This window comes from Canis lupus, chromosome 25 (assembly GCF_048164855.1).
Source record: "Canis lupus baileyi chromosome 25, mCanLup2.hap1, whole genome shotgun sequence".
Classification (NCBI taxonomy): Eukaryota; Metazoa; Chordata; class Mammalia; order Carnivora; family Canidae; genus Canis; species Canis lupus.
The window spans coordinates 24,579,412-24,601,634 of record NC_132862.1 but is presented as its reverse complement, the minus strand read 5'-3'; the positions used below and the strand labels follow the sequence as shown (position 1 = coordinate 24,601,634).

Sequence of the window (22,223 nt, the reverse complement as noted above, 5' to 3'; positions counted from 1 at the left end):
GGAGCTTGCCTAGCATTACAAATGCTGTTCAAATATTTTCCAGAGACATAAAAGAGAAAATATCATCACAAGTAATGAAAATGAATAAGAAAAAAAAACACAGGAGGATGGCATTTGGACAGACCGAGTGAGAACGGGGAGGGGGAGGGAGTGGGAGAGAGGCAAGGAGGGGAAAGAGATCTTAAACACAGTCCTGGGCAAATGACACGTAGCCTCTTCCGAACTTAGTTTTCATACTATGATTTGAGTCTGTTTTGTCATTTGGCTCTAGCTACATCAGGGCCTCTGTTCCCATTTTTGTCTTGTAGATGCTTAGAAATAATTTTTCAGTGCTCCTGGGGGGATCAGTCAGTTAAGCATCTGACTCTTGGGTTCAGCTCAGGTCATGATCTCAGGGTTGTGAGATGGACCCCCACCTACTTTGGTAGGTGGGCTCTGTGCTTGGCACCAGTCTGCTGAAGATTCTTTCCCCCTTCCCCGACCCCCACCCCCGACTTTTCCCCTGTTTGTACTCTCTCTCTAAATAAAGAAATAAAATCTTTTACTTTTATTTATTTTTAAAGGTTATTTATTTATTTATTCATGAGAGACACACAGAGAGAGGCAGAGACACAGGCAGAGGAAGAAGCAGGCTCCCTGTGGAGAGCCCAATGTGGGACTCCATCCTAGGACCCCAGGATCATGACCTGAGCCAAAGGCAGACACTCAACCACTAGCCTCCCAGGTGCCCCATAAATAAAATCTTTTAGAAGAAAAGAAATGACTTATAGAAGAATTAAAAGTATTATTAAAATTTGGAAAATTTGATTTCATAAAATACCTTGGGAACCTGAGAAGTAGAAAGGTCTACTCAATTAAAATCCATTTTGGGAGGGCTTAACTCAAAAAAGGTGAGTGATACACTTGATGTTGGGAATAACCTCTAACCCAATTTACAGAAATTTGCAGGTATAGTTGGCAAAACACACGCACCGGATACAAAACATATACATGCGTGCACACACAGACACACACACACACACTGGGTTATAAATATCCAGAATAATAGATCTATCTTATTTAAGTCAATGAAAGGAAATATTGTGATTTACTAAATGCTATGTAAGTATGTACACTGCAGGGATCCCTGGGTGGCTCAGCGGTTTAGCGCCTGCCTTCCACCCAGGGCGTGATCCTGGAGTCCCGGGATCGAGTCCCACATCAGGCTCCCTGCATGGAGCCTGCTTCCTCCTCTGCCTGTCTCTGTCTCTCGTCTCTCATGAATAAATAAATAAAATCTTTTGAAAAAAGTATGTATGTTGTAAGTTCAGGATAATTTCTACCTTCCATCTCACAAAGAAGTAGTTTTTCAAATCAGAAAACAATCAGAAAAGAAGACTTAGCCAAGATGCTACCTCAACTCACTATTTGAAAGAAAACTCCCAGGTACTTATCCACCTATATGATGCTAAATCCTGAATTTAGAACAGTATCGGTGGTAGACACTTTTTGAGGTGGCAGTCCAACCCATGACCCTCCTTTGAGAAATGACCTCCTTCCTGACTGCACTCATACAGATGGCCCCTGGCAACCATGCTTGTATTTTGATACCACATCTCAAGCTGTAGATGACCAGAGTAATTATTTAGCCTAAGCCATCCTAGAAATTCACGTACACAGGCACACCCACACTGCGATAACTCTTTAGTAGGTATCATTATGGTTTCTCCTTGGAATCCTTATGTCCTTAGAATTAAAAAGAAATTAAGCTATTTACAGTGGCTTTGTAACCAAAAAGCCTGATCTAGAAAGGCAAGAGAGAGAGGAAGAGAGAGCTACTGGTGAGCTCTCATGTGGTGACCACACGCCACATCCATTTGTGTCAAAGAGATGGGGAAATTTTATATTTATGACCCTCCAGGACTTCTATGGTGAGGAGTCCCAGAAGCGTATCCCTCCCTATTCATCCCTCTTTCCTCAACACTCAAGACTTGCCTTAACTATCTGCTTTGAATGCAGACAAAATTTCATTATATCCTCTATCCATGACTATGTCAGCTACCACAGAATGCACAGACTTCCAAGTTCACCCTTCTACTCTATTAAGCCCCTGTGTATCTGCTTTTATTTCAATGAGTCTCAAATTTTATTGCATATCAGAGTCACCTGGAAGGTTTGCTAATCACACACTGCTGGGCCTGAATTAGTTTCTCATTCAGTAGGCATGGGGTTAGGCCTGAGAATGGGAATTTCTAACAGGTTCCAGGTGATGTGGATGCTTGTGGTCCAATGGAAAACCACTGCTTTATTCATTTCTCTCCCCAAGTCCTGAAACTCACTCATTGTGTTCTCTGAATTCAGGGTCTGTTGATAGCAAATCCATTATATTTTCAGCCTTTCTTCTCTGTCTTGCTTTAAGGCAAACTTGACTCTTCTCTAACGTCCCTTTTTTTTTTTTCTTGTAGTCTGTCAAGTGGTGGCTGTTCTTTCTCCCAAAGCCCTAGGACCACTGATATGGTGGTGGAGGTAGGTGTCCTCCTGGTTTCTCATTGCTACTTTCAGATGTTTCTCCCTATGTCTTCCCTAAAAACAACCAATCATGAATCTTATGCCATCAGATGATATCAACCCTTATAGGATTCCTGTGTTTATTCTCCTGATTACTTGGAGATATAAGCACCTGTTTTACTCTCTTTAGTGAAATTATCTCAATTGTAGTAGGTTTCTTTCTCTCTTTTTTTTAAGATTTTTTTATTTATTCATGAGGGACACACAGAGAGAGAGGCAGAGGGAGAAGCAGGCTTCCTGTGGGGAGCCCAATGTGGGACTTGATCTCAGGATCCCGGGATCACTCCCTGAGCCGAAGGTGGATGCTCAACCACTGAGCCACCCAGGTGTCCCCATAGTAGATTTCATAAGTATATAGATAATTTTAACACCTTGGTCTATCAGTTCTTTAATCACTTCTCTTCAATGGCTTTGTCCTCTACCTTATGTTAGCTACTCTCATATGGCCATACCTGGACTTCTTCATGATCTCAATTTCAAACGTTCTACTCTCTGATGGCCATATCCTATCTTTCCAGCCCAAACTGTATACTGTTAGAGCCCAGCCGTTCTTTGATCCTAATGAGACCTATGATCTTTTGATCCTACCTTCTTTAATTGACATCTTTCCAGATTAAATTTTATAATCCTTTTTAATCATGATAAATCCTCTATAAACGACTTCCACTCCCCTGCTCCTCTCTCATGGTCTTACTCAGTAAGAGCAGATCCATAACCTGGTTAAATCCAACTCTCTGCTTACTCCATGACTACAGTTCTAAAGCTAATACTGCCTGGAGAAAAAACCAAGTCACACTGAAATTAAATAGAAGTAGACTCTTAATTTTGCAAGGCAATCATATTAGATGTTTAAAAAAAAACTCATTCTCCCACTCTTGATGAGGATTGAAAATATTTTTCTTACTTTCCAAAACTGAATACCTTCTTCCCCACTGAGAAAATTGGAGCATTCACAAGAGAACTTACAGAGCTTATCACCCCCACTTCAAATCCATCTGCCACCATCTGCCCTTGCGCTGTTATCTGACATCATGCCTGTTACCATAGGTGAAATATCCGGGCTCCTATTTCAAGTCACTCCTTTCCCTGCGTCCTAGAACTCATCTCCTTTCACTGCATTGCTTGAGAAATTCCCTCTGTATTATATCATCCATCTTCCACACTGTGTCGTCATACAAAAGTGGTGTTACTTCTCCTCAGTTAAAACCTTTCTCTTGATCCCTATTTCCCACCTGTGTATTGCCCCATTTTGTTGCTCCTATTTCCAGCAAAACCAATTGAAAAAGTGACCCAGAGTCATCTCTTCAATTTATGTCTTCCCGTTCTCTCTCACTCACTTCAAGCAGGCTTTCATCTTCACCATTTCACCAAAACTGCTCCCCTGCAGCTCACCCAGGTGCCATGTTCCACAGTCATATCTCTGCTTTAATGTTAGCCTATGAATAGCATTTGAATCACACATCATTCTTGATATATATTCTTCACTTACATTCCAGGGCACAACACTTTCTTGGATTTCCTCCTAGCTTACTGAAAGCTTTCTCAGTTTCCTTTTCGGTTTCTCTCCTTCATCTTTTAATACTAGAAAGCCCCAGGTTTCAGTCCTTGGGCCTCGTTTCTTTTCTTGTCCATGGTTACTCTCTTGGTGATCTTAATCATCCCATGGTTTTAAATATCATATCTATGTGTTTACCCTGCTGCAGAAAAATTTTTGTCCTCTCGTTTTTGAGACTGATAGCCAAACGAATATAATTTTCCTTTGTGGCATCACCCAAAGAAACATGTTATGGTATTAAGTTCATCAAACATCATTTATATAGTTATTTATTTGCTGTTTCTTCTTTTTCATTTTATTGAAGTGTATAATTGACAAATAAAATTGCAATATATATAAGATATACAGTGTGATCTATGTGCTCAGTATGAAAGGATTCCTATCATGAAGTTAATTAACACATGCATCCCTTGCATATTTACATTTTTTTTGGTGGAAATATACTTAGGTTCTACTCTCAGCAAATGTCAATTATACAATACAGTACTATATGAACTATAGTCATCATATTATACATTAGATCCTCAAATCTTATTCATCTTGTAATTGAAAGTTTGTACCCTTTTATCAACTCTTCCTATTTTCCCTAAGCCCTTGCCCCTGGCAACCTCCATTCTCCTTTATGTTTCAATGAGTGTGTTTTTTTTTTTATTTTTTTATTTTTTATTCTATGTATTAGTGATACCATGCAGTATTTGTCTTTCTCTGTCTGGCTTATCTCACTTAACATAAAGCCTTCCAGCTTCATCCATGTTGTTGCAAATGACAGAATTTCCCTCTTATTAAGGGCTGAATAATACACATAGATACACACATACCACATCTTTTTTATCCATTCATCTTTTGATGGATATTTAGGTTGTTTCATACCCCAGCTATTGTGAATAGTACTGCAATGACCAAGGTAGTACAGATACCTCTTTGAGATAATGGTTTTGTTTCCTTTAGATATATGTACTGGATTGGGATTACTGGATCATACAGTATTTTTATTTTTAACTTCTTGGGGAACCTCCATACTGGTTTCCATAGTGACTGAATCAGTTCACTTTCCCACCAACCCCGTTAAAGGGTTTCCTTTTCTCCACCTCCTCACTAGCACTTTTATCTTTTGTCCCTTTGCTGTGCAAAATCATTTTAGTTTGATATATTCCCACTTGTTTATTTTTGCTTTTGTTTTTGCTTTTGGTGTCAAATAAAAAAAAATCATTTCCAAGACAAATGTCAAAGATCTTACCATCTATGTTTTCTCTTAGGAATTTTATGGTTTCAGATCTTATATTCATCTTTAACCCATTTTGAATTGATTTTGGTGAATGATGTTAAGATAGTGGTCCATTGTTTTCTGTTGCATCTTAGCTGTCCAATTTTCTCAACATCATTTATTGAGACACTGTCTTTTTTCCCATTGTATAGTCTTGGTTCCTTTGTTGTAAATTAATTGACTATATGTGGATAGATTTATTTTTGGACTTTGTACTCTATTGCCTTGATCTACGTTTCTGTTTTTGTGCCAATACCATACTATTTTGATTACTATAGCTTTATATTATAGTTTGAAATCAGGAAGTGTGATGTTTCTAGCTTTGTTCTCCTTTGCAAGACTGCTTTGGCTATTCAGGGTCTTTTGTGATTTCATAACAATTTTAGGACTTTTTTTCTATTTCTATAAAAGATGGAATTTTGATTTCATTGAATTTTGATAGGAATTGTGTTGAATCTCTAGATAGCTTTGTGTAGTACAGCTATTTTAACAATATTAATTATTACATTCTATGAATATGGAATAGTTTCCCACTTATTTGTGTCTTTTTCGATTTCTTTCATTAATGTTTTATCATTTTTAGTGTACAGATCTTTTACCTCCATGGTTAAATTTATTCCTAAGTATTTTGTTCTTTTAGACACTATTGTAAATGGGATTATTTTTCTTAATTTCTCCTTCTGATAGACCATTGTTAATGTATAGAAACACAACTGATTTTTGTATATTGGTTTTGTATCCTGCAACTTTAGTGATTTTGATGATTATTTCTAATAGTGTCTTGGTGGAGTCTTCCCAGGATTTCCTATATTATATTATTATGTCATCTACAAACAGAGACGATTTTCCTTCTTCCTTTCTGAAATGAATGCTTCTTATTTCTTTTTCTTGCCTAATTGTTATGGCTGGAACTTTCAGTACCATTCTGAGTAAAAGTAGTGTCTTATTCCTCATCTTGGGGGAATAAACTTTCAGCTTTTCACTGTTAAGTATATTGTCACTCTATTATGCTGAGCTACATTCCTTCTATACACAATTTGTTGAGAGTTATTTTTTTTTTTTTAATCATGGACAGAGGTTGAAATCATCAAATGCTTTGGTGCCACCATTAGAATGATCATATAATTATCCTTTATTTTGTTAATGTGGTATATCATATTGGTTTATTTATATATGTTGAACCATCCTTGTATCCTAGGAATAAATCTCATTTGATCATTATGTATATTCCTCTTAATATATATTTGATTTGGTTTGCTAATATTTTATTGAGGATTTTTTCATCTATGTTCATCAGGGATATTGACCTGTGATTTTCTTATAGTGTCCTTGCCTGGCTTTGGCATCAGGGTAATGCTAATCTCATAAAGTGAGTTTGGAACTATTCCCTCTTCTTCTATTTTTTTTTTTTTTTGGAAAACTTTGAGATAGATTTATATTAATTTTTCTTTAAATATTTAGTAGAATTCATTAGTGAAGCCATCTGGTCCTGGCTTTTTTGGGGGGAGGGGGAGGCTTTTTTATTATTGTTTTAATCTCCTTACTAGTACTTAGTCTGTTTAGATTTTGTATTTCTTATTGATTCAGTCTTGGTAGGTTTTATGTTCCTATGAATGTATCCATTGTTTCAAGGTTATATTTGTTGGCATATAATTGTTCACGATAGTTTCTTACAACTGTAGCATTTTTGTGTTATCTGTTGTAATGTCTCCTCTTTCATTTCTTCTTTTTAAAGATTTTATTTATTTATTTATTTATTTATTTATTTATTTATTTATTTATTTATTTGGGTGGGTAGGGGCAGAGGGAGGGAGAAAGAGAATTTCAAGCTGACACCATGCCTAGCACATAGCCTGACATGGGGCTTGATCCCATGACCCTGAGATCATGACCTGAACCAAAACTAAGAGTTGGGTGCTCAACTGACTGAACCACCTAGGTGCCCTTTTCATTTCTGATATTATTTACTTGAATCTTTTTTCTTTCTTGGTGAGTCTAGCTAAAAGCTTATAGATTTTCTTTATTTTTTTTTTTTAAACCAGCTCTGGGACTTTGATTGATTTTTTTTCTGTTGTCTTTCTAGTCTCTATTTCATTTATTTCCATTTTTATCTTTGTTATTTTCTTTCTTCTACTAACTTTGGGCTGAATTAACTGTTTTTAAAAATTTTCTGAAGGTAAAAAGTTAGGTTGTTTGAGATTGTTCTTTTTTCTTCATGTAGGCATGTAGCACTATAAACTTCTCTCTTAGAATTACTTTTGCTGCATTCCATACATTTTGGTATTTTGTGTTTCCACTTTTATTTATCTCAATATATTTTTTGATTTCCCTTGATTTCTTCTTTGGGCCATTGGTTGTTTAGGATTTTGTAGTTTATCTCCACATATTTGTGAATTTTCTAGTTTTTCTCTTGTGATTGATTTCTAGTTTCATACTATTGTGGTAGGAAAGGAGGCTTGATACAATTTCAATCTTCTTAAATTCATTAAGACTTGTTTTGTGGTCTTGCATGTGATCTATCCTTGAGAGTGTCCCATGTGTGCTTGAGAAGAATGTGTATTTCTCTTCCTGTTTGTTGTAACATTCTGTATATGTCTAGGTTCATCTGGTCTAACATGAAGTTATAAATCCAGTATTTCCTTATTGATTTTCTGTCAAGATGGTCTATTTATTATTGAAAGTGGGGTTTTAAGTCTGCTACTATTCTTGTATTGCTGTCTATCTCTCCTTTCAGATAAAAAATTTAAATATATTTTTTAGGTACTCCTATGGTGGGTGCATAAATATTTATACATGTTATATCCTTTGTTGGATTGACTCCTTTATCATTATATAATGACCTTCTTTGTCTCTTTTTGCAGCTTTTGGTTTAAAAGTCTATTTTTTTCTGATATAAGTATAGCTATCCCTGCCTTACCTTGGTTCAATTTGCATGGAATATCTTTTTCCATCTCTTCATTCTCAGCTTATGTGTATCCTTAAAGATGAAGTGAGTCTCTAGTAGGCAGCATTCAGTTGGGTCTTGTTTTTTAATCCACTCAGCCACTCCATATCTTTTTTTTTTTAATTTTTATTTATTTATGGTAGTCACACACACACAGAGAGGCAGAGACATAGGCAGAGGGAGAAGCAGGCTCCATGCACCGGGAGCCCGACGTGGGATTCAATCCCGGGTCTCCAGGATCGTGCCCTGGGCCAAAGGCAGGCGCTAAACTGCTGCGCCACCCAGGGATCCCCAGCCACTCCATATCTTAAAAAAATTTTTTTAGTATAGTTGGCACACAATATTACATGAGTTTCAGGTGTACAACATAGTGATTCAACTTCTCTATGTGTTAGACGAGGCCTATCCCAATGTAGCTACCACCTGTCACTATACAACACTGGTATCATTGACTATATTCCCTATGCTGTGCCTTTCATTCCTGTAACTTATTCATTCCATAAATAGAAGCCTGTATCTCCCACTCTCCTTCACCCATTTCTCCCAAAGCCCCCCACTCCTCTTTGCTTTGGTAACCATCAGCTTTTCTCTGTATTTACAAGTCTGATTCTTCTTTTCATTTATTTGTTTATTAATGTGTTTTGTTTTTTAGATTCTACATATAAGTGATACCATATGGTATTTGTCTTTCTCTGTCTGATTTATTTCGATTAGCATAATACCCTCTAGGTCCAATTATGATCTCAAATGGCATGATCTCATCCTTTTTAATGGCTGTATAATATACCATGATTATATATAGAGCTACTTTTATAAGTAGACAGATATACACATACACAGAGCACATCTTTCTTATCCATTCATCTGTCAATAGACATGTTACTTCCATATCTTGGATATTGTAAATAATGCTGTAATAAATATAGGGGTAAATATGTCTTTTTGAATTAGTGTCTTCATTTTCTTTGGGTAAATATCCACTAATGGAATTAATTATTGGATTATATGGTATTTCTACTTTTAATTTTTTGAGGAAACTCCATGTCCTTACCAACATTGTTATTTCTTGTCTTTAGATGGGTGTCAGGTGAAATCTCATGGTTTTGATTTGCATTTCCCTGATGATTAGTGATATCAAGTATCTTTTCATGTGTCTGTTGACCATCTGTATGTGTCCTTCGGAAAAATGTCTATTCACATCCTCTGCCCATTTTTAAATCAGAATTTTAGTTGGTTTTTTTTTTTTTTTTGGGTGTTGAGTTGTGTAAGTTTTTAATATATTTTGGATATTAACTCCTTATGAGATATATTTTCCCATTTAAGTAGGTTGCCCTCTCATTTTGTTGGTGGCTTTATTTCTATACAAAATGTTATTTGGATGTAGTCTCAATCATTTATTTTTGCTTTTGTTTCCTTTGCCTTAGGAAACACATCTAGAAAAATGTTGCTACAGCCAGTGTTGGAGAAATTACTGCCTGTGTTCTCTTCTAGGATAATCATGATTTCAGGTCTCACATTTAGGTACTTGATCCATTTTGAGTATATATTTTTTGTTATGGTTTTAGAAAGTAGCACAGTTTCATTTTTTCATGTAGCTATCCAGTTTTCCCAGCACCATTTTTTTGAGAGACTGTCTTTTCTCTATTGTATATTCTTGACTTCTTTCTCATAGATTAATTCACTGTATAAGCATGGATTTATTTCTGGGCTATCTATCCTGTTTGATTGATTTATGTATCCATTTTTTGTACCAATAACATATTGTTTTGATTTTTACAGTTTTGTAATATATCTTGAAATCTAAAATTATGATTCTTCCAGCTTTGTTTTTCTTTCTCGAGGTTGTTTTGGCTATTTGGGGTCTTTTGTGGTTCCATGCAAATTTTAGTGTTATTTTGTCTAGTTCTGTGAAAAGTTCTGTTGGTATTTTGAAAGCAATTCCACTGAATCTGTAGTTGTCTTTGAGTAGTGTGGACATTTTAACAATATTAGTTTTTGTAATCCAGGAGCATTTAACATCTTTCCATTGTTTGTCTATAGTTTCTTTCATCAATGTTTTATAGTTTTCAGAGTACAGGTCTTTTCCTTCCTTGGTTAAGTTTATTCCTAGGTATTTTATTCTTTTTGGTACAATTGTAAATGGAATTGTTTTCTTAATTTCTCTTTCTGCTATTTGTTATTGGTATATAGAAATGCAACAGATTTGTATATATTAATTTTATATCCTGCAACTTTACTGAATTCATTTATCAGCTCTAGTATTTTTTTTTGGAGCAATTTTTAGGGTTTTCTATACATAGTATCATGAGTATCATGTCCTCTGCAAATAATGACAGTTTAACTTCTTTACCAATATAGATACCCTTTATTTATTTTTCTTGTCTGATTGCTGTGACTAGTATTTACAATACTATGTTGAAAAAAAGTGGTAAGAGTGGGTATCCTGTCTTATGCCTGATCTCAGAGGAAAATCAGGTTTCGTGATTGAATATGGTGTTTGCTGTGGATTTTTCATTTATGGCCTTTATTATGTTGAGTTGTGTTATCTCTAAACTCATCTTGTTGAAAGTTTTTATCATGAACAGATGTTGAAATTTCACACTCTATCTTTTGATTGGAGAACTTAGTCTATTACATTTAAAGTAAATTATTGCTGGGTGTGGACATACTCCTGCTATTTTGTTGTTTTTTAGGTGTTTTGTAGTTCCTTTGTCCCTGTTTTGCTCTTCTCTTTCATGATTTGAAGATTTTCTGTAATAACATACTCTAATTTCTCTGACTCTTTTGTATATCTACAAATGTTTTTGCTTTGTGGCTACCATGAAGCTTACACAAAGCATATTATAGTTATGGCAGTCTAAACTGATAACCTCAAATGAATATAAATCCTATACATTTTTACACTCTCCTATATTTTGTATTTCTGATATTATACTTTACATCTTTTGATATTGTGTATCCATTACCAAATTACTATAGTTACAATTATTTTTTAATACTTTGTCTCTTAACCTTTAATTAGTTCATTTTTTGTAGTTGTTTCTCTGGTAGAGTTTGGATAGTTTAATGGCTAAAAACATGGGTTTTAGAATAAGAAAGGTACAGTTCAGTTTATACTACTAATTGAATGGACCACTTTACTGATCTCTCCTAGATTTTCCTTATCTGTAAATGGGAAAAATAACAACCACCCCACTAGGTTGTTGTGATGATTAAATAAACTATGTGTTTTGGTTTAGGTTTCTCTCAAAGCATTTTGAGACCAGATGGTTTATTTGGGAGGTGCTTGTAGGAAGCAAGAGTAACAGAATGGTTAGAGTGAGCCAGAGGAGGAATAACAAATATAAAAGGTACATTGTCATGGTTACTTCTATAGGCATTTGTGGCTTAATCCTGCTGGGACTTCAGAGAAGCAAACAATGGCTCCTAGAATTGTTGAAAAGATGGAGGCTGAGGCTCCCATTTCCCATTACTGATGCTTTCCCATGGAGCTGTTATCTTCTTTGAACTTCTAGAAGTCCCCCAAAATGAGCTCAGCAGACTCTTAAGGTTTTGGGGAAGGCTCTGAAGGAATCTGTGTCTTTATACTAGGAAATGGCTGTAGAGTCCCGGTCACCTCATGTTCTACTTGGAGATAAGCTCTGAAGGGGTGCTGAAATGGAAGGACCTAAGAAACAGTCTGGTCTTGATGCAGGAAATTTTGGACAATGATCTCCTTATTATTTTTTCTCATCCATTAAGTAGCTCATCCATTAAGTTGGATATTTTATTTTACCAGGTACTTAGAAACTCCTGTTTCAGGGCATTATCTCCCCCACTCCCACCCATTCCTTCTATACACCTTTCCCCTTGTGGAGTTATAGCCCAAACTTAAGTGAGGTTGGATAGGAATACTAATGAAAATGCCTTTCAAGGGATCCCTGGGTGGTGCAGCAATTTAGCGCCTGCCTTTGGCCCCGGGCGGGATCCTGGAGACCCGGGATCAAATCCCACATCGGGCTCCAGGTGCATGGAGCCTGCTTCTCCCTCTGCCTGTGTCTCTGCCTCTCTCTCTCTCTCTCTCTCTCTCTCTGTGTGACTATCAAAATAAAATAAAATTTAAAAAATATTAAAAAAAAAAAAAGGAAATGCCTTTCAAGAGTTTATGCACATTCTGCTCTGTGATTTAGATAGTGAAAAAGCTGTCCAGAAGGCTACTTTGTAGAACTACCCAAAGTCAGGTTTACCTCCTAGTGCCAGGATTCATCTGTAGCTTCTTTGACAACAAAAAGCCAAGGGTTATTTTCAAGTCTGCCTTGTTTATTGACAACAGCTGACCAAAGTAGCAGATTATTAAGAAGTAGATTGCTCTTAAATCCTTCATATTAGAAAAGGACAAAGTTGTTAGGTAATCCTATCCAACTCCTTGGTTCAATGCACTGCTTATATCATCCCTTGGTTTGGCTGCAGTTAGCTATTTCAGTTTGAGTTGCTGATATTTATTTATTGGAGTCTTTCACTTGCCTTTTTTTTTTTACTACAATAATTCTTACTGCTAAAACATAAAGCCACAATAGGCATCAAGTCACTTTCCTCTCACTAAAAACTTCCTACTATTACAAAGGCTTTTATTATGCCAAGATAGAAAGTTTATTTTTTGATTATTAAGTTTTTCAAGCTGTCACACTATCATCTCTTAGACCATACACTCAGTTCATATTTGCTGATTTTTGCCTCTATACAGTGGTTCTCACCATAAAAACTTGCTGTTGGTGAAAATAGGATAAACTGTAATTTAAAAGGAAATCCTCTTGTGTAGCAGAATCATACATTTCTGATATAGATTTGAGAGAATTCATGTTGCTTAATCATGGTATCTTAGTCAAACATAGAAATAGCTAATATTTTCTTATTAGCATATCAATTTCGGTCCCTAAAAGTAGTTCCTTATAAGTGCATTTTTTTCAAGTGTTTAAACCATTTGCTGCTTTTTGGATTTTTTTTTAACTTTTGTCTATCTTAGTGTGTGTCAAGGGTCTATGAATGAGCAGACCACCACAATTCATCACAACGAAACAGAGTTTCTTTGTTCCATACTTCTAAATGGCCCTTTGTGTACCTATACATTGCTGAGTCACATTTCTCAAACTCATTTTTCCTGGGCCAGAGGGTAAGACCCTGAGATGTGATATAATGAGAACTTAAAACATTATGATTACAACAATAGAGCATTTTTGAAGACAAGAGTAGTTACTTATGGTCCCTTAGACTGCAAAGTTTTTCAAACTGCAATGGTACAAACCAATAAAGTATGAAATATATTTTTTAGAGATTTTATTTATTCATGAGAGACACAGAAAGAGAGGCAGAGACATAGGCGGAAGGAGAAACAGGCTCCCTGTGGGGAGCCTGATGTGAAGCTCATCCCAGGACCCCAGAATCGCGACCTAAGTTGAAGGCAGATGTTCAACCACTGAGCCACCCAGGTGCCCCTCTATCAAATTAAAAAAAATTATTTATCGAATATTTTTGAGTAAGATCTACCAGAAGAAATATATTTTACTTCATGTGAGAAACATACAACTACATACATGCAGAACTGAAATAAAATGTTCATGAAATAGTACTTAATCTATATTCCCAATGACATACTGTCAATTTCTTTTTTCTATCTTCTGAAATGTTGATTAAACTCTCCAAATCAAATCTATGACCCTTTGCAGAGTTATCAATCAGACTTAAAAATACTTCATTAATTGACAGAGAAAAGGACTTTTAAAAGTGTATATATATATATATATATATATATATACACACACATATATATATACAACCTCCACACATATATATACACACACAAATATAATACTTAAAATATAAGTGTTTCTGCAAATGTATTTGTATGTATATTCAGAATATGTTTCTCATCATAAGCTGCTATGAAAAAAGTTTGCAAGATAACTGCTTTAAAGAATAAGAGAATTGAAACTTGCATTCAGAAGCAACTGGGAGAATGCAGTGGGGGAGCCTTGAGAGAGGGGTCAGAGTGTAATGTAAGCATAATTTATTTTTATTCATTTAGTTTTTTTTTTTTAGTTTTTATTTCTTAATTATTAGGTAAACCTATAAGATTGCCTTGTTTCCTTCCTCACTATTTTTTTTTCTCAAGAGTCATATATCAAATTACACAAAGATACAAAGCTATGTTGCATATTGATCTATTGGTGGAGTCAGTTTCTTGATCTTAAACGTAATGGATGACATTCTTACATAATTTGTGTACTTAATCTTTAAAGAATTTTGGAATTTTAAAATAATTCTTTGGGTGTTCCTTTTTTTTTTAAGCTCTTATGAGCAGGCTTAATACATATTCATGATATAAAATGGATCCTCTATAATTGTTCCTGCATTACAGATCCCCAAGGCTATATTCATGACAGTTAAAGAGATAAATTTAAAAAGCTTTCATGAGGATTGGCATATTGTTCATATAATGTTAAATATAATTCTAATGACTGGATAGTTCAGTGATTCAGAAATCTGTGCCCATTGTGGTCAGAAGTAAAGATTACATGCTGGATCCTATCCCTACCTCATAGCACATGATATGGTGCTGGACTTGCATAGTGGCAGGCAGACACTCAGCCTGCTGGGGGTTTGTACTCTGATATATCAAGTCTAAAATAATATTTTTCAACCTAGGTGAAAAGAAAAAGTGGGAGATTTTGTCTTAGTGTCATTTTCATTTGATAGTCATCTTTCCTTATATAAAAATTCTCCCATCTCCTCTTCCCTCTCATCTCTCTGACCTTTAATTCATCTGCTTTAGCTCCCTTCTCCTCCTACATCCTCCCCACAAGCTCTCTCACGCTGCTTTCATTGTGGACTGTGGTTGACAGAAACCTCTTCTATCCTACCACTCTTATCTCACCTTTACCTAACTGTACCAGAAAGGCATCATTATCAAGACCATGGGCTTTAAGTTAGACTGACAGGGTTCCAAGTCCAGCACTTTTACTGGCCAGCTGTACAAACTTGGATACCTTATTGTAAGAAATGTAAAAACTGTTATGATGTCTGACATCTACTTTAAGTAGTTCAACCAAAAAAGGGTATATGTATATATGATATATGGTATACATATATATATAGTATAATATATATGCACACATATCTATACTATAAAATTTATATACTTTATAAAGTTTATACTTCATATTATATAGTATATATTCTATACCACATATATTCTGTAGAGAATAGACAAAGAATATAGTACATATTCTATACTGTAGTTTATTAGTGTGTATGTGTAGCTATATTTATATTTGTATTACATATATATTTATATTTATATTTAAAACTCTGGATTTAACTATGGCACTTACTCACTTTGAACACATTTTACTTTTTAGAAATTTTAAAAGACCAGAAACAGAATTTAATACAATTCATTTCAACAAGAATTCCTGAAAACATTCTGTATGCCCCTCATTGTGATAGACACTGGGAATAATTAATTTTGTACAAAATCAATAACAAATTTTGTGTCTATCTATATAAATGTATATATTGTAACTATCATCACCCATCTATCTATGAGCAAAATATAACAGAATGTTAACAACAGGCCAGTGCAAGCAGTTTATACATTTACATTGTGCTATATTTTCAAATGTTCTGGAAGCATGAAGAATTTCTTTCTTTTTTTTTTTTTTTAAAGATTATTTATTTGAAAGACAGAGCACATGAGGGTGTTCTTGGGGTATGCAGCTGGTCACTTAATTATTCATAGATACAGCCAGTTCTAATTTTAAGAGTTGAAAGTTTACTCACATTGTACTAATTCTTTATTTCCTATAAGCAAGATAATATCCCTCCTGGCGCTCTATCGCCAGCATAGTAAAAAGAACACACATACATCCCCATAACTGATCAATCAACTAAACCTTAGCTTGCTAAATAATAGACAATTAATTTCTTTCAGTTTAAACAGTTTCTTTCAATGAAGTCTTTTAAAAATTGAACATTCAAAAAAATAAAATAAAAATTGAACTTTAAAAAAAAAATTGAACATTCAATTCCCTAGAGAATTATCCTTATTCCCAGAGTGGTGTCTGGTTGTAAGGCAAAGCTCAGGAATTCTCCTGACAATGAGAGTAAAGTGGGTGGCTCATATGCCATCTTTCTCTTTGAGGTAGGATGACTTGTCTGATCTCTCTCTGGACTAACATCCCCTGATATGATTTACTTAGGCACCTCTGAAGTACCTAAAAGTTTTTATGATTGCTCTGAGAGAAATTCTTATTTCCTGTAGCCACAGGACTGCTATTTCTGAAAACCCAACCCAATGTTTGAAGAACAGACTCTAAGATATCCCCCAATTATTTCTACTTCCTAGTATTCATGATGTTTAGTCATCCCCTCCTCTTGAATGTGATTGTGGCTTGCTGCTAACCAATAAAATATGACAAAGGTAATAGGATACCATTTCCGCAGATATATGAGATTATAACATCCATATTACCAGCAGATTTTCCATATTGACTTTCTACCTTGCTGGCTTTGATAAAGCCACTGCATGGAGAGGACCACATGGCAAGAAACTGAGGTCAGTGTCTGGCCAACAGCTTGCAAGGAGCTAAGGAACTGGATTGTACAAACAGGTATATTTGTTTGGAAGGGGATTCTTCTCCCTAGCCAACCTGAGAGGAGATGCCAGCTCTGGCTGACCCCTCACTGCAGTCTTGAGTGAAACCCTGAAGTGGGATATTCAGCTATGCTGTGACTGAATTCCTGACCCACAGAAACTGTGGGATAATGGATATGTGTTTATTTGTGCTTCTAAATTTGTAGTGATTTGTTATGTAGCAATATACGCCTAATACATAACTTTTCTCACAAATTGGCAACTAAGGAAGCTGATAGATTATGAGTTCCCAAACTGCTGCACTTGATCAATGACACTTATTTATTCTGAACACATTCCTTTTTGAGAACTTTTAAAAGGCCAGAAATGGAATTTATCAATTCAGTTCAAGCAAAGTCTACTAAATATAATTTAATAAGTGCTCCTAAAAATGTTCTTTCACTGTCATAGGCACTGGGAATAAAAAAGTAAATATAATGTAGTCCTCAATTCAAGGGGTATAGCTCTGTGGAAGAAGACAGATTTATAGGATTCTACCAAAGGGCATGGAATTTAGACTGAATTTTTATATATATTTAAAGCACCATGTGATGGTTAATTTTAGTGTGTTGGTTGTGCCACATGCCAAATATTTGGGTCAAACATTATTCTGGATGTTTCTGTTAATTTTTTTTTCTTGATAAGATTAATATTTAAATCAGTGAACTTTAAAAAAAAAGATTTTATTTATTTATTTTAGAGAAAGAGCACATGCGTAAGGATGAGTAGGGGAAAGAGCAGCACATGTAAGAGGGAAGGGGAAAGAACCTGAAGCAGATTCTATGCTGAGTGCAGAGTTCATATGGAGCTTGATCTCCGCCCTGACATCATGACCTGAGCCCAAAACGAGAGTCAGTTGCTTAATGGACTGAGCCACCTAGGAGCCACTAATTCAGTGAACTTTGAAAAAAGCAGATTGCCCTCTGTAATGTGGGTGGGCCTCATCCAATCAGTTAAAGGCTTAAAACAAAGACTAAACTCTCCCAAGCAAAAAAGGAATTCTGCTAGTACGTGACCTTTGGACTTGAATTGCAACATTGGCTTTTCCTTGGGATCTTGTTGTCACATGAACTAATTCCTTAAAAAAATTCCCTCTCTGTATGTGTACACAGATATGTCTATATCTACATATACATGTGGCTCTGTTTCTCTAGAGAGCCCTAATTAATACATACCCTATACCATCACACTGTTTTAAATTTTAAACTTTAAGATGATTAATTTCATATTCAACCATGAATCATCACTTACAACATACTTCACATCTGTTATTTGGTTTCTTCTTTGATGGCCTCACTGGATTGTAAGTTGTTTGAGGACACGTGGGTGTTTTTTCATTTGTGTACTCTTAAACTGTCTAGCATTGAGTTGAACCACTTATTAGCCATGTAACTTTGAGCAAATCACTTCATGTCATTAACCTTCAATTTTCTCATTTGTAAAATGTTAATAGTAAACTACCACTTTGTAAAATTTCTGTTAGGGTTGATTGAGATAAGACTACAGAAAATTTAGTATAATGCTAGATACTATAATAAGCACTCAATAAATCTTTTTTTTGTATTATTGTTATTATCTTTACTAACAGAATAGTTGGTACTCAAGGAATATTCATTAAACACAGATTTACTTATCTATTTATATTTTTTTATTAAACACAAATTTAAAATGACAGCACAGATAGAAGTTATACCCAAGATGAAAATTAATAACACTGTATAGAAGTTTTAACTCAACACATTTGAGAGACATGGGTACTTACAGAAACCACCTTCACTATTACAAAACACGATTTTCAGGCACATTTCATATGCAAGATGAACTGTAGAATAAATAATTTTCCCAGGTGTTACCAGTTATGTACCCCACATTTAATTTTGCATAAATTCTAAAGAGTTTTGGTGCTGGTTTGGTTTGTTCTTATCAATTACAAAGAATTTTCCTAAACTCTGCATTTAGGAATAGATTCAGGTATTCTGAACTGGAAATTATGCAGAAGAAAATGGGAGTGTGGTAGGATTAGGAGGTTATAGTTAAATCCAAACAGGCTAGGACTCGTTTTTCATAATTTTTCCCTTTGTATTTTTATTAATGAGGGACAAATGTTTTTGAGTTAAATTATGTAGTTCATCACTGGAAGAAACAATGCAAAATTAGTCTTTAGATAATTGTCTTTTGTATTTAAAGGAAAAAAAGTAAGAAAGCAGTTGGTTACATTTTTATTCAACTTTCTTATTAGTGTGAAAATTTCAGCTTGTCAGACAATGTTATATAAAGCAGCAAAGCCTGTATAATTTTTTAAAAATTTGCAAACTCAAAAATGATCATGGGGAAAACAGTGGCCTAACCTCTCAATGCGGATTTAATAATAGTGTACTCTACTCAGGTCTCTTATTGGTAAGATTCCATTGCTTAAAACCAACAGTGTGGTTCAGGACACCTACTGGAATACTAAAGATTTGATTAGTTACAATTAAATAATACTGGTTCAAGCATTTTCTTTCTTTTAGTTTTTGGATTTTTTTCATTATGTTTAACATCAACATCAGTGAATCTGCCATGGTACAAGCAATCTATTAAAAAACAGGGAACAAGCTATCTGTATGGGATTACAAGGGAATTCACATGGTATATCAAACTCTCTATCAAGTTCATAATTCTATTTTGCCAAAAATTTATGTTAAATATGTGTCAAACTTTAGGGAAAATTATCAATCCTTTATTTTGGTTACATGTAAACCATCCCAAACTTAATTTTTAACTGATTATCTTATTTCAAAAATTGTCTTCTAACTATAAATGATTGTATGTCTCTAGTCATCTAAAAAGATTATTGAGTCCTTGTCATGTGCAAGATAGTCCTGAGCCTTTACGTGGCTCACATTTCTAGTGAAGGAGGTCAGGTGAAGTAAAATAGCAGCAATCCAACATAGTTAACCTTTTGAGAGTTCATAGTACGAATAGCTCACCTTTAGATAGTTGGGCAAAGAGCTGTTTTATAAAGGAGGTGAGAGGTACAGAACAATAAATTGTTAGAAATAGAAGGGCATATATTTATCAATTTTTATTTCACAGATGAGGAGATTGAGGCCAGGAAGAATAAAGTCTTGTCTGAAGTCATATTATAAAAGAATGACAGCACTGAGATTAGAATTCAGTGTCCATAACTCCTTGTCTAATAGGCTTTTTAAAAATAGGAGCTTTATGGAGGCATTCACATACATAGATTTACACTCTTAAAGTGTACAGTTTTTTAAAAAAATTATAACAAATAGAATTATGCAACTGTTATCTAATTTAAAACACTTTTCTTGCTCCAGAAAGACTATAAGCCCTCATTTTCCATTTTTCCCACCTTGCAGACTTCTGGCAGTGACTAATTTTTTTTCTTTCTCTGTGCATTTGCCTATTCTGTACATTTCATATAAATAGAGCCATAAATATATGGCCTTTTGCTTACTTATCATAATGTTTTATGTTTTTAAAGGTTTTATTTATTTATTCTTTATATATATATATATATATATATATATATATATATAGAGAGAGAGAGAGAGAGAGAGAGGCAGAGACACAGGCAGAGGGAGAAGCAGGCTTCATGCCAGGAGTCTGACGCGGGACTCAATCCCGGGACCCGAAGATTGCGCCCTGGGTCAAAGGCAGGCGCCAAACTGCTGAGCCACCCAGGGATCCCCTTATCATTATGTTTTAGAGTCTCATCCATGTTGTGTCATGAATTGGTAATTTAATTTTTTATTGTTGAATAATATTCCAGTATATAGAAGCACCACATTTTGTTTATCCATTCATTAGTTGATGGACGTTTAAGCTGTTTCTGTGTTTTGTATACTGTGAATAATGCTGCTATAGATATTTATGTACAAGTTTGTATAGACATATATTTTCAATTCTCTTGGGTATATACTTGAAGTGGAATTGCTAGGTTACATGATAACTCTAAGTTGTCTGTTCAAGGACTGACAGACTGTTTTCCAAATCAGCCGCACCACTCTGTGTTCCTACCAGCAATGTGTAAGGGTGTCAGTTTCTCCTCATATTCATCAACATGTTTTAATTTTAGCCATCCTAGTGGGTGTGAAGTGCTATCTTATTGTGGCTTTGTTTTTTATTTCCTTAATGAATAATGAGGTTGAGCATCTTTTTATGTGCTTTATACCCACTTCTATATCTTATTTGGAGAAATGATTATTCAATCTCCCCTCCATTTTTAAATTGTTTTTATTTTTTATTATAGTTTTTAGTTAAGAATTGAGTTTAGGGGTCTTTATATATTGTGGATACAAGTCCTTTTCACAGAAATATGACTTGCAAACATTTTATCCCATTCTGTGTATTGTCTTTTCACTTTCTTGTTGGTGTTCTTTGAAGAAGATAGGTTTTTAATTTTGACCAAGTCCAACTAATTTATTTTTTCTTTACTTTGGTGTTAATATCTAAGAAACTGTTGTCTAATTCAGGTCAGAATTTTTTTTTTTACAATCTTTTAAATTAAAAGGTCGGAAAGATTTATTATGCTTTCTTCAAGAATTTTATAGTTTTAAGTGTTACTTTTAGGTCTGTAATCTATTTGTACTTAATTTTTGCGTGTGGTGTGAGATAGGGACCAACTTCATTGTTTTGGATGTAGATTCCACTTGTCTCAGTACCATTTGTTGAAAAGAATGTTGTTTCCCCATTGAATTGTCTTGGCACCCTTGTCAAAAATCAATTGACCATAAATATGAAGGTTGATTTCTAGATTCTCAATTCTCTACTATTGAGCTATATATCTATCCTTGTTGTCAGTATCACACCATTTTGATTACTGTGGCTTTATATTGAGTTTTGCAAAGTGCAGAGTCTTCCATTTTCATTGTTCTCTGTCAAGATGTTTTTGACTATTTGAAGAGTATTGCTATTTTAATCAGTACTAAGTCTTCAAACCCACAAACATGGTATATTTATTAGGTCAAATAGTTGTGTGAGTTTTCTTTAGGATTATTTATATACAAGATCATGTCATCTGCAAATAGAGGTAATTTTACTTCTTTTCCAATCTGGATACATTGTATTTCTTTTTATTGTCTAATTTCCCTTTCTAGAACTACAATATAATGCTAAGTAGAAATATCAAGAGGTCACAGCCTCTACCTATTTCTGATATTAAGGGGAAAACCATCATTCACCATTAAATCTGATGTTGATTATGGGTTTTTCATAGATGGTCTTTGTCAGACAGAGCTTT

General features: G+C 34.7%; 1 long non-coding RNA gene across 3 annotated transcripts in view; it reads left to right on the top strand.

Annotated features, from left to right (window-relative positions):
• LOC140617365 (uncharacterized) overlaps nucleotides 1-22,223 on the top strand; it is a 173,546-nt gene that overhangs the window by 75,013 nt on the left and 76,310 nt on the right. The gene's annotated exons all lie outside the window — the stretch shown is intronic.